At 38.1% G+C, this 14751-nt stretch overlaps 1 protein-coding gene across 1 annotated transcript in view; it reads left to right on the forward strand.

Annotated features, from left to right (window-relative positions):
• Positions 1-8633: 8633 nt before the first annotated feature.
• lrfn5a (leucine rich repeat and fibronectin type III domain containing 5a) overlaps positions 8634-14751 on the forward strand; it is a 157200-nt gene continuing 151082 nt past the window's right edge. Inside the window, exon 1 of the mRNA XM_011490618.4 lies at positions 8634-9530. The gene's annotated coding sequence lies outside the window, so the exon portion shown is untranslated. The remainder of the gene's footprint in view (positions 9531-14751) is intronic.

Genomic DNA, 14751 nt, shown 5'->3' on the forward strand with positions numbered 1-14751 from the left:
GAACAAAATATCAATGCCTCAAATTTAACACATAATAACAGAAGGAATAAAATATTGACCACAGACTTCTTATTAATACCGTAATACATGCTGACATACCTTATTCCACAGATTACTGCTCCATGTGATCACCCACCCACTTATCGTATTAATTTGTGATAACGAACACCTCGTCAGGCATAATTTCTAATATACATACATAATAAAGATGACAGATTGGCATTGTGGGCTTGTTTGTTAGTTTTTTAAAGAACTACAAAGTCCCACATTGATGACATCACAGCAGCAATGCGGCACATCCCGTGTCCACAGCGGTACGGGACACCAACCCTGTGTCGAAATTACCACCCTAACCCCTATATAGTGCACTATATAGTGCGTTCACCATTTAGTAGTGCTGTCCGAATCTACAATTCCAAAATTGAGTAACCTGAAAATTTCCCAGAAGTCTCTGTGAAAACCAGTGTGCATTTATGCTCACAAGATCGGCGAATATAGACCACAATAGATTCCGGAACAATTTTTACACAGAAAAAAAATGTATTTAAATGTTTTTTTCAACAAAAAAAACAATATTTTAATCTTCAGAAGTCAGTGGACTGATAAATAATCGTCGCAAAACGCTCACTTTAATTAGATTTTAACTTCCTGAAATCGATGAAGTCATGTCCGCTGTTTAAAAAAAAAGTAGTGAGCATGGTGTACGAATTGCTTTTAAAATTCAGGGCACTATATAGTGCCACACTGTATAGTTTTTTAGTAGTTAGGGCTTAGGGTGGGAATTTGGATAGAGTGCAAGACATGCACTAGGAGCAAAGGCAGAGGATGGATGTACGTTCAGCGGAGTTCAGATAAAATTTTTAAGCAAGTAAACAATTGGACTGTTTTTTTTAGATTTGAGAACATAACGATAGCTATACAATAAAAATAAGATTAACATGCTAAAAAAATAATAATAATGCGTTATCTTGCCAGTTATCTGCTGCAGTTAAACCAGTTCTGCCATTGTTTTGTTGTAAATATCCTGTATTGTTGTGTCACATAGACTTGATCTGCAAATGAGCTATTAGCTAGATGGCCTGTGGACAGGGCATGTGTTTCCTCTGAAATTGAAGCTATACTTTTTTGTCCTGTCCCTTTCAAATACATAAATAATTAAAATAAACATAAAAAATGAGCATCAGGATGTGGAAGAAAGGAGATAGAATTGACTTTGAACGAGGCTGGTCTGAATATATCAGAAGCAGCTGATCTACTGGGATTTTTCTCCCACATTCAGTTCTAGGGTTTACAGAGAATAGTCCAAAAAAGAGAAAATGTCCAGTGAGCGGGAGTTCTGTGCGCCTTGCTTTGTTACCTTGTTGATGCCAGAGGTCAGAGGAGAATGGCCAGACTGGTTCCATCTTATAGAAAGGCAACAGTTACTCAAACAAGCACTGGTTACAACAGAAGACTGCAGTAGAGCATCTCTTAACGCACATCATTTCCAACCTTCAGGCAGATGAGCTACAGAAGGCCACACTGGGTGCCACTCCTGTCAGCTTGGGACAAGAAACTGAGGCTACAATTCACACAGACTCACATAGAAATTTGGAAAAACATTGCCTTGTCTGATGAGTCTCCATTGCTGCTGCGATGGTAGGGGCAGAATTTGGCGTCAACAACATGAAACTGTGGATCCATGCAGCCTTGTATAAACGGTTCAGGCTGGTGGAGCTGTAAAGTAAAGTAGAGTAGAGAACATTTTATTATTCACCATTTGGAGAAAAAAAAAACAGTTGTCTGGTTAGCACAGATACCACACACGGAAAGAAAACATCAAATTAAATTGTGATTAACCCTTTTGCTATCTTAGATGACCCCACCCTTACATTGACGTGTTCTCCCTACCATGACAAAGGTGGATAAAGGTGGAAAGATTTCATGTAGTCCATGGACACCAATGAAGATCACAAATCATTGAAGAAAAAAGGTTCAGCGCACTGTCTAGTGGGTCTAGATGACCCAACTCCCAATGTTAAAGTGCCTAGGATAGCACAAGGGTTAAAAATAACACCATAAAAACAAGATAAAAACAATGAATGCATAATGTATGAATAAATTAATTAAAAGGTAACTTAAAATAATAACAATAAACACGAATAAAATAATAAAATGAGATCTTCTGTCAGCAGCACCTGTTGTGGAACCTTGATGCGGTCGGGATAAAAGAGCTTCTGAACCTCTCACGGGCAGAAGGTGCCTTTTGTTCTTGAAGGTGGCCTTCAACATGCTCCCCAATCCTGCCTCCACAGATAAAACCCCACCGCCGATGCACACTTGTCCCCCAGTTTTTGTAAGATCTTCTTATCTCCTGCTGTGATTTTGCTCGCGCCCAAAAAACAACTGCATAAAAAAACAACACTGGCAACAACTGACTGGTAAAACCCTTTTAGCATCAAATTGCAGACCTTGAATGATATGAGCCTTCTTAGACAGAAGAGGGACCTTTTTTGAACAATCACCTGGCTTGATGGCTGTCTGCCACAGAGCAATGAACAACTTTGTGATTCAATTGTTTTTCATGTTTAGTAAATAATAATTGAATTTTAAAATTAATAAAGAGGAAAAACATTTTGTGAACAATGTATGTAGTTGCAAAGCATCATCTTTTACAACCCCGTCTATTTTTGACATTTTAAGTACCTAATAAATTAGTACATTTCTACCCATCTAAAAATAATTTTGAGTAAGAAATGTGAAAAGAAATTACCAAAAAATTCAGTGCCAGCGTGAGCATGTAGCTACTAGACGTCCTCTTTCGTCCTGGTGACTAGTTCCTGACTCCTGACTTTGTTCAAACATGTCCTCCACAGTGAGAAAATCAGAAGCTCCTCTTCCTGAAAATAAAAAAGTTAAGGGGGCCACTCTACCGCTGTCCGCCTCAGCCAAACCAGAAGATATGGATCCCTGCCGAGCCCAAGTGGCTGTGATGGTTTTGTTGAGCTTCACTTTCTGATGCTAGACAGATTTGAGCATCATTAATAATCCAGACTGTAATTGTAAGAAAAAACGAAATAGATTTTCCTCATTAAATATTCATACAAGTGCTATTTTTGCAAAGATATTCAAAAAATACATAATGCAAAATATTTAATCTTGTTCAGGCTCAAGACTCATATGTAAATATCTTTAGACAAATTCTTTTGACACAATGAAGGAACAGATGAAGGAACATTACAGTATTTAATTTTCCTTGGATTGTCTATCTAACTTTGTTTATTTAAAAAAAATATGTGGTTAACAACAAAATATAGCCTTGGATGCACATAAAATAGATTTGAGCAGTGCAGCAATGTGCCATCTTCTCTTCTCTCGGACTTGAGCTTGTGCATGCTAGACGGCGTGGATCAGGGAGCTTGCCTGAAGGTCTGGTGCTAGTCTGTACAGTTCACGATGCAGTGTTTCCCGATCTAACAAATTGAAGCCTCTCTGTTATGGAATTTTAAATCCAAGAAATGAAAACAGAGTCCACACTCAGTTATCTTAACTTCCTGATCAGTTACATTGGTTGTTTAGTGTTGAATGCACTTGAAAAATCAGATAACATAATCCCTACATGACGTCCAGGAGGGTCTAAAAATGACTGTACTGTGTGAAGCATGTACAGAACTGCATCCTCCACCCCAATGTTTTCCTGATGGGTATGGGGGTTATTTTCGTGGCACATTAGTACCAACTGAGCATGGTTAAAACGCCACATCCTACCCGAGTAAGGTTGCTGACCATGTGCATCCATTTATGACCACTGCGTACCATATTCTGACAACTATTTCCAGCAGAATTCCGCACAATGTCATAAAGCTGGAATCACCTCAGACTAGTTTCTTGAATGAGTTCACTCAACTTAAATGGCCTCCAAAGTCACCAGATGTCAACTCAACAGATCATCTTTGGGATGTGGTGGAACAGGAGATTGGCATCAAAGATGTACAGCCGACAAATCTGCAGCAACTGTGTAATGCTATGTCAGTATGGACCAATCTCTCTGAAGAATGTTTCCAGTACCTTGTCGAATCGATTCCGCCAATGATTAAAGCAGTTCTGAAGGCAAATGGAGGTCAAACACAGAACTAGCAAAGTGTAGCTAATAAAGTTTGTTGAGTGTACTTAACAGCTGTGTTCTGGACAATCTTTAAAAACTGACTTTTTTTTATTATTGTTTTATAAATAAAAATGAGTGTTAACTTGCCTTTCAAAAGCAGGCAAACATGCATAAACATAAAAAAGGCAATGTTTTATTTATGTTGACCTAAAATGAAATCTTCACATGAAAAATGTAACTGATTTACCTAATGGAGTTTTAATAGTGTTCCATATGATGGTTGTCATGGTATACATTTGATACAGAAAGGTTCTTGTTGTTTCTCTGTTTACTTCCTGTTGGACAGAAAAGTATGAGGATGATTGTATGGAAGAGGAAAAGTGAAGAGATTTGTGGCTTGGTGTCAAGGTTGCATCTTTTTCACCCACGTGCTGCAAAAGAATCCACAATAGGCTCTCATTACCGAGCAGGATATTCCAATGTTGCCATGGATAGCAATGGTTTTCTAAGAGCCGTTGTACAAGAAATTACAGAGAAAGGCAGAGGAATGCACGAAGGAGCTGTCAGGTCAGAGCCAGACATACGGAGAGACAGGTGAGAGCAAGATCTGAAATGGTTACCACGGTAACGCAGAACATCAACCCTTACTCCCTTCATCCTGATGTCTGTCTAATACAGACCTCATACAGAGCTGTTATTTTTATTTATGAGGATAATTTACTTCATCCTGAAGTTTTCAGTGATGAATGAGCTCAACAACAGAAAACAATAAAGAATGCAATTTCCAAAAAGTAATTTTGATAATCTTGCAACGTTTTTTTTTTTTTTTTTTTTTTTTTTAAGATTTCTGTAACTGCAAAAATATTAGGAAAAAAACAGAAGCTGCAAAGAAAATCATCCACCAATTTTACAGTTCTGAATTTTAAACAATAAATCTAATTTGTATTCATAAAAAGTACATTTAATATGTTACAGTACAGCTCCATGGGCTTTACAATTTAAAACCAATACAGACAGAATTGCAAATAAAAACCCAACCCAACCTTTATGCCACCCCCCCCTTCGTTGACACATACTTCCCATGACCCCATAGATTAATGAATAATAAAATAGTAATAATAGCAATTTAAACTAAATTTTTCCACAATATGCCAAAAATGCAAATAACAAAAAATAATTATTCAAATATTCCAAGATTTCCAAGATTTCTACATTTATAATTTTTTGCATTTGCGGAATCTTGAAATGAGACTTCACAATTTGGAAAAATCCTAAAATGAGATAGACAAAACTTTTCTGATTAGGCTACTAATTAGGGATGGGTACTAAGCCTTGGTATTGAACGAGCCCCGGGGCAACATTCTTCAAGACCGCAGTATCGTTAAGATCTGACCTCAATGGTTCTGCTATCGGTACTGGAGAAGTCGCTTTTTTTTTTTGTGTCCCACAAAATATAAATGTTATCTGCCATATTTATATAATTAAGTATAAATATATAAGTATAAGTATATTAAGTAATGATGATATTAATTTAGCTATTGTCGCTGATGAGGAGAGGTCAGCCTGGCTATTTGTTTGCACGGGGGGGGCGCTGTTGTTCAGACAGCATGCGGCGCACACGAGACAAGGCAGCGCACACAGGAACGCTACCAAAGATATACGGTGGTGGAAAGAGCTAAACGGCCCAAAATGCGGGTCTTTCCTCCCTGAGCTGCGGCTCTCTGTGTTTTTGTAAAATAACTATCATGGGAAAAGAGCGGTGTTAGCACACGGAGGGGGCGTGTCGCCGACCAGAGTCTGTTATGGGATGGAAAGTCCTTCTAAAAAGACAGTCGGTGGCGATCTGGAAAAAAAAAAGAAAAATTTATTTTTTCACCCCAGACTAAGACCACCCACTTCTGCATAAAATTAATCAAATTTGCGTCAGTTGCACGCGCGGGAAAACAACAAACAGGTAGAAAAGCGGAGAATCACCGCTTATGATTCCAGACAAACTAACAGCAGCTTCCTGATAAAAAGTAGTTGTCATCCATATAATTAATATAATGTATTGGGTTTCCTGAATTTAAAGAAAATAAATAAATAGAAAGGAGTCTGCATCAAAGTGAAATTGTTTCCATTATCTCACTTATTTTAACTCTTGGGTGTTTGACAGACAGAAAAGTCTATTCAAGGTGTGAAAAATGGACAAAAGATCAAAGGAAACATCACGCTCATAAAGAATTAAATTAAATAATTAAATAAATATCCTGACAGAATTTTGAATCAATACAAGTATTGCCATATGAACTATCGCGATATTTCGGCAAAAACATTTTTTCTAACAAATCTAGCGTTGCGGCTCCCTGTGCTTTCATCTCAGTGGGAAACTGATCCAAATGGCTCTTTGAGAGGTACCGGTTGTTGCCGACCCCTGGTCTAGCACATCCACGTGCATTCCAGGTTTGTATTGTATCATTATCATGTATAAAGTAAAATGTTTTGTTAAAAAAAAACAATGTTGTTGCATAATGAGAAAATAAAACACTTTATGTACTTTATTTATTTTTCGTCTTCAAAAAGTATAGATAAGAGTACCGTTAAAATACCGGATCGATAAGCAGTATCAATAAGAGTAGTAATACCGTTAAAACCTTAACGATACCCATCTCTACTACTAATTGTAGACTAATTCTTTATTCGATTAAAAAAATGCACAACAATATTTGTATTACATTTTTAAAGTTCTGCAATACCACAGTTTTAAGAGGATTCTCCTTTATAACATAAAATAAAATAACATTTATAAAAATGAAAAGAGAAAGTAAAAAAAAAAGATAGCACAACTTTTAAATCGTTATTTACACTCTGGATTGATGCTGGATGCATTCTACCTCAGCTCTCCTGTCACAGCAGACAGAAGCAGCTTCTTCTATCATTCACTGACATAAAGATGGTTGTGAAAATGGAAACAGATCTGCTGTTACTGAGCTTTTTAGCTCCAAATGGATCCGATCAGGATTGGCGATTCAATTTCTCTCCATCGAGGCGCAGAATGTCGGAGCAGCGTGAGGGAGGAGAGGCGCCCCGCGAGCTGGAAATGTGCAGCACATTCATCTCTGTAAATCTGCAGACAGTTTACTGTGAATCTAAATGTGTGTGTGTGCGTGTATGCATATCAGCTCGGGTGTGACAGGGTTAAAAAAGTGCAGATAAACAGGAAAAGTAAAGGTTTTGTAGCATAAACTTTCATGCAGCAAGATCCGGGGACGAGCGTTAAAGGAGTAAGAATTTTCAAAGGACAGACCGGAAGTCAAACACTTTCATTTCAGCATAAAAGCCTATGTACGTCACTAAAACAAAATGACCAAATAAGAGAAACCTGAATTCATAGTGCATTATTTTTTCTATTTTGAAACAGACAGAACCTTTAAATAAAGGACTATACCTAATGTTTTTTTTTTTCATTTATAACACAAATTGATTGACCAATCATCAAATTAAATATGACAGGGAAGGTTCGTGTGGCCTATAAACAAAAAAAATAAAATAGTAGCCTACTACTTTACAGTTAATTCCTAAAGAAAATGTGTACTTAATTATAAAGTATTTTTTCCATCATTGGAAGTAGTACAAGCAGTTCACATACTTTTTACTCTGATTTTTATTGCAACAACAACAAAAAAAACAACTTAATTTCACAACTTTATCAACAAAAAACATCTTATTCTTAATTGAACAAAAAATGATCAAAGTTGTGAAGACATTCACTTTCCTAGTTAATCTCTGTCTATCAATCACCTAATGCAGTAAAAGTCCACTGGAGGGACTCAGTCATGCCTAAATTAAGTCAACTTAACTCTAATGAAGAGAGAGTTCAGCCAGAAAGAAAAGATTTTGAATTTACTGGTCGATCTTTGTTCCAGAAGTCTCCTATGGCCATGAGCCAAAAACTGAGGTCCTGAGTGGGTGAAATCAGTTTCCTTCACGGGGTGGCTGGGCGCTAGGCGTCTGATTCGAATGTCCCCTGGACGCCTCCCTGGAGAGGTGTTTCAGGCATGTCCCACTGGGCGGAGGCCCCAGGGAAGACCCAGGACACGCTGGGGAGGCCACTTCTTTTGCCTGGGAACGTCTCAGGATCCCCACAGAGGAGCTGGAAGAAGGGACCGGAGAGAGGGAAGCCTGGGTATCTTTGCTTTGACCGCTGCCGTCATGAACTGGTCCCAGATGAGTGGAAGAAGATGAATGGATGGACGGTTGAAAAAATATGGTAGTCAAAGGAATAGAAACACTGGCTCTAAAACTCATGTGTTAAAGGGTTAATTAAGCCAAAACAATTTTAATTAATGCTTCATTAATGCACTCCAGCAGTTTTACACAATCATTGAGGAATTCGTTTTTCACATTAAAAGGAAAAAAAAAAGTTACCCATTATTCTTCCAACACTGTAGCACAAAAGGCAGAAAAAAGACCTTAATAGTTTGAAGCAGCTGACTGGATCCCCGACTGGGACTTGTGCGTGGCACGGATGTGTTTTATTTTGAAATCTGCGCTGGGAGGTGAAGTGAATAGAACAGCTGCAGCTTGACGCCGGCTGTGCGCGATGCGCTGCGAGGATTATCAGAGCCGGAGTGCCAGGAGAGGAGGACGGGATAAGCGGGACAGGACTGTTGAGCCACCGGTCTGAAAGTGACCGGTGGTTGCCTTCACCAGGACCTCACATTCTATTCTATTCTATTCTATTCTATTCTATTCTATTATAAAGGACCGACACAAAAGCCGATATCAGAGGAAAGAAGAGAGCAGCAGATCGAAAGAAACCTTCCAACGCAGAGTTACTTTCCTATCACCCAATTGCGCACTGGAGACGCAAAATAAGACTTTGTATCTACCTGGGACATAAGCAGTTTTTGTTCTTCCCTGTTTTTTTCTTTTTTTTTCTGTAGCTGAATTTCTTCCTGTTTTAACTGCAAGGTGTGTAGGAAAGGAAAGGAAGGAAAGAAGAGACCGATTTTTTTTTTTTTTTTAAAAGGAAGAGTGGGGAGGAAACAGGGCTGGGAGAAGCTTTCCAGTTCCGTTTCTCGGATGGGATTTTTCAGTCGCCCTGCAGATGGAGGGGTGAAACCGGGAGCAGAGGAAGAGTGAAGAGGGGCATGGAGAGAAAGAGATAAAGAAAAAAAAAGAAAAGACAAGAGGATGGAGTCGTCGGGCGCTGGAAGTGGAAGAATGCAAAACGGACGCACCCCAGCACAAGACAAGACTGAACTCTAAAATTAAAAAAAATACGCACGGAATTTAAAGGCACCCAAAGGATACCTGACACGGTGACGACGTTTATGGGGCATTTTCTTCCCCTGGACCCGTGGAGTTACAACTGTGATAATCACTGATCTATTATAATGGGATCTGGAGGAATAACTGGGATCTGACACTCAATAAAAGGAGGATAAAGACAATTTGGAAAGAGGTACATATTCATTTTTTCTATCTATCTATCTATCTATCTATCTATCTATCTATCTATCTATCTATCTATCTATCTATCTATCTATCTATCTATCTATCTATCTATCTATCTTAGATCTATCTTAGATCTATCTTAGATCTATGTAAAGATGGGTGGTTGGAGTTCTTTGCTCAGATGCATTGGGTGTGTTGTGACAGCAGGGTGGGGGGTGACACCAGGTTCTGCTGCATGTGAGGAAAAGTGTCTGAGAACATCACAAGGTCAAAACCGAGCCTGCTTAAAATGAGGTGCAGTATAGAGTGGATGCAGACTGTTGGAGTGCTGCTGTCATCATCCTCATCAACTATCATCATCATCATCATCACTACTACCAGCAGCAGCTCTGCTTCCACTTCACTGGTGTGTGTGGAAGAATGCACAGCCCACCTGAACGCGTGTGCAGTGGATGATCCGTGCGCCTCAGAGCTGTGTGCGTGTATTAGCTGCACCTGTGTTTGCACCCTGGCGCAGTGACACCGCGTTGTGCACAGCTGCAGACTTGTACAAAGATGGCAAGGATTTTTTTTTTTTGGTGATATCTGTCTAAAAAGGATAAAATTGCAATTTGAAATGAGTGATAAAAAACATGATCGCTGACATCATATGTGCATGAATACCTTTACTAAAAATGCACCTTCTGATGGAGCTTTCTGAAATACCAACACATCTTTTCCAGTTCTTTTAATTAGACAAAAATGAGGAAAACAAAATATAAACAGATTAGGGTAAATTATGCATGATAAATAACATTTTGACGACAAAAGTAAACAGAAAGAGATTGTATTCAATGTATAGCTTTACCTTTTTTCTCTTTACCAGTCAGGATTTATGCTCGATTTAGCTCTGAATTTTCTGGAACTGACATAAGGTGGTTTGATATTGGCCTATTCATTGGCGTGCGCTCCATTTTTGTGTTCTTTGACTGACACATGGCGACCTGTCCATGATGGAACCCTTCTCTCACTCTGACAGCTTGGAATGAAGAAGATAAGGCAAAGGGCAGTACAACCTTCTTTAGATTCAGTCAAAATTTTAGTGTACACATCTCTATAAATGCTTTTCAGACATTCTAAATTTCGATATGTGTCTGATAATGTGTTCTTTGGAATGTCTATGTTTTTTGTTTTTCTTTTATTCCACATTAGAATTATAAAAATGAGCATAGTTAAGCATTGGTAGATTATATATCTCTGTGACAAGTCTTTATTTCATCTCGTTGCTGTTGAATTGGCTGAAAAAGTATTAAAAAAGTTGTGTCCAAACATCTAGTTCCAGTCATTTCATAATGAGGGAAATATTATAGTGGAAAACATTTAATGGGATTTCCTAAGAGGGCTCAGTTTAGAAGTAAAAGAATGCTACTCTTTGAAGAAGAAAACCATATTCAAGATGGTAGCTCATAATGCACAGTTACTCTCCAAACTCAAGATGTCATATTTTATAACCATCCATAAAGCTTGAGGGGATTTACCTTAAAGCTTGCATGCCTGACAGATGAGGAACCAGCTTAGCTATAATGTGCCTTGTAGTCTTTTGGTATTTTGTTGCCAAAAGTGGCGCTGTGTGTCCAATGGTTAATGTCTCACCTAATAAGGTCATACAGAACAGAGAGAAAACCGATCCTTGGAAAAGTACAATGACGACAAATGGCAAAGGAAGATGTTGGGATCTCAATTTACAGACACACAGAGCATGTAATGTAGGTTCAAGAATGCGCTAACCGCAGGTTCTTGAACGCACATTTAGCCCTTGCTGTTTACAAGCAGAGAAGATGTTTGTCTTTTTTGGCAGTTTAAAAGTGCAAAACCACCACCTCCACTTGGAGGAGGTTTTGTGAGAATTGTCGAAGTGGCGGGAAGTCTTGCAAATCTTGCTCCAGTCTTTTTCCTTTACAGCTCGATTCCGATATATGAAAGACTTGGTGTCATATAATTCCATCCTGGCCCAAACCACAATTATTAATTTCTCCTCCATGATTGATTTTCAAAGGGTTGGGACTTCCAGAAATTAAAAGGGAAGCCATCTATTTGTCACTACCAAATCTGAGTCCCTGATTGGTCGCAGTTGGACCTGGTTTAACTTGCAAAGCGCGTTCATAGGCTGCACTTTTTGTATGTAGAGAGCAGTCATTGAAACTTGGGTAGCAATGCGTGAACATGAGAGTTTGGGAAGCAGAAGCCCGAAATGCATGTTTTCGTGTGTTTACACGTGTGTGGCCACTTGAATGCGTGTTGCCAGGGGTGGTGTGAACTTAGGCTGACAGAGGTTGTATGATGACCTTTGGGAAGCGCTTGAGCACGACATGCATCAAAAAACTGAAGCAAAGTTACAAAGACGATGAACTATTAGTCTTCCATAATAATGTAGTAGATTGATATACGCAGAAAACATTAAAGCGACTTATTCTGTCATCAACTCTACAAGCTCTCGATTCAGAGAATAAAACGTTCAACTTTCTTGAATAGACAAAACTTTCAAGTCTTTTAGTTGTCTACCATTATATGACATTGTCTCTGCTTGCTGGCTCTAAATATGTATGGTCTTTAGTTTATTTACTCTTTTTTACATAAAACTCATAGTGAGAAAAAGCCAATCCTTTCAGTTTTTGCTGAGTGAATATTAGGACTAATATTGCATATTAGGACATTTTAGCTGTAACAGAGAATTAGAAAATTGTCATTACAGAGACTCCTTTTTTGGTGTTTCTATGCTTTAGTGAAGTTTGTTGTTGACATTTTTTGAACGAAGCAGACACAATTATGTTCACAAAACCACCTTTACACAGAAGCTTCTACAAACAACAGCCATTTGTCCTTGGACATTTAATTGCCATATGTGCCACATTATGAGACCATTTTTAACAAAACACTTTCAGGCTGTGGAGCTTCATTTATCACTCATTTAGTATTGTGGCAAATGTGAAAACGGCTATTTTTTTATGCATCTGCTGATTTGGAGTTGCATCACTTTGTAGCGGAACAGTAACTGCCATTGATTGATCAGGGAAATAAAGTTCCGCTCACAAGCCACTCACATTGATGCTAAATGGCCCGTGGATATGGAGGCATTATGTAAATACAACCTCAGGACATGAAAATTGTGAGGGAATGAGTAAGCAGGAGAAAAAGAGTGTCTTTTTTTTTTTAGATTCACTTTTGTTGCATTTAGTTGTCCATTTAAGGACTACGTTGTCATGCCATTAGGTTGCGCAGGAATTGCTGTGCATTTGTACAACACGTTATGGCTTGTAGTACTGTTCAGATATGCAACCATGAAAGTGATTCTTTGTTTTTTTCCTTTGGTGGCACCAACTGCATTCTTCAGAATTCAAGATTATAAATATAGGATACTCCATCTTCAAATGTCATTACTGTCATATATTCTGCTTTTATCAACTTTAATATTTTAAGTGAAGAACAACTGAAGGGTAAAACTCATGGAGCCTCGTTCTTCTCAGTTAAGTAAAGCAGAAAAAAACTTGGTTCCCCTTTCTTGGGGAACAAAGTTGGAGGGAGTTTGATGCAAGTAAAGACAGTGTAGACATAAGCTAGTTTCTAGTGCTGCCATGTACTGTGTTACGGAACTTTCACATGTGGTATTTTGTTGCCAAAAATGGTGCTGTGTGTCCAATGGTTAGTGTCTCACCTGATAAGGTGAAGTTTCTTCTTTTTTGTCTGAAATCCATTTTTTTAAGGAATCTTCTCTTTCCGAGAAAGAGCGTCTAAGGGCAGGGATACCCAGTTTAACTTAGTTTGTTTAGTTTAGTTCAGCCTTTACCTATTGTATTTTAGGACTGATTTCATGTTCCTATACAATTATCCGGTATGAAGCCTATTGAGACAACTATGATAATATAGATAACTATATTGGGCTATATAAATAAAAAAATCAATCAATTGAATTGTCGGAAGGCCACACCCCTACCACTGCATTATTCAGAATGTGAAAATAAAACTCGGAGGAATCTGTCAAACGCTTTGAAAGTTTGACATGAGACCACCTACTTTTGTTGAGTCATCTGGCAACTTAAAAAACTTGTACTACAGAAAAAGTATCATAAAAAAATTGGATTAACAGGAAGTAGAGTAAAGAATGGTTATTCTGACAAATGACTGGAGCCAGTGGGTACTTACTATTTAGAATGTGAGGTGGTGGTGGTAATGAGTGTCACTTATTCCAGTTCTCAATGATTGGAATACATGAGAGGTAGGGCTTGGAGTGGGCTGTCCTGCCCCCTCATTCAGTCATGACACTGTTTGCGTTAGTTAGCTAGCTGTAATAATGACTAAAGGTTATAAGCGACCTGTTCATTTTCTAGTTAAAGACAGCAAAATTAGCTGCCTGGGGATGTTTATGTCTCCAGAAAACACAATTCCCAGGTTTTAAACAAGAGGTTTTAGTGCCGCTGAAGCAAAATTTAGCTATAGCATCCATGAAGTAAGAAGCTAGGTAGCAATTCAGCAAAATCTTATAGTTGTAAAACAAATTCACATTCAAACTGCTAAATAATTACCCCAGTGAAGAACAGACAATGATTATCTTTGGCCTCACATTTTAACTGTATCAAAAGTGAATTTTTGTGTTGCACATAAAAAAACAAAAACAAATGTTTTGTCATTAGCTCTAGTGTAAATGTGTATGGATTTGAAAACATTTAAACATAAAGCCATTTGTTAGTTAAATATTCATGACTAACAAAAGTGCCTTTAAAAGTTGTCTCGTGATATTTATCTATGAAGACTCTCATTCATCCAGGTTGGTTCCATTGTAGTAGGTTTAGGGGATGTCATCTGGACTTGGTTTTTTTAAAGTTAGAAGACGTTTCGCCTCTTATCCAAGAGGCTTTGTCAATTCTTTCTTTACTTTAAAAGACCAAGTCCAGATGACATCCCCTAAACCTACTACTCGTGATATTTAGTTCTTAATGCTGGAGAAGACTTAGGGATGAATCTACTACACAAGCTGCAAGAAGGTTGTTTGTCTGTGTTTAACCTCAGAAATCGCCAAAGTCTGTGAAAATAAAACATTTACTTTATTTATGAAAGATCTAGGCTTCACTAGAGATGCTAATGATGTGATAGACAGAGGTGGGTGTCTTTTAAAAAATCCTTAAGACTTCAGTTTTTTTTTTTTTTTTTTACATGTACAGATTATGCAAGCATTTGCCAGTTAATAAGGTTTT

The sequence above is a fragment of the Oryzias latipes genome, chromosome 22, assembly GCF_053564925.1.
Source record: "Oryzias latipes strain Hd-rR chromosome 22, Olatipes_Hd-rR_3.1".
NCBI lineage: Eukaryota > Metazoa > Chordata > Actinopteri > Beloniformes > Adrianichthyidae > Oryzias > Oryzias latipes.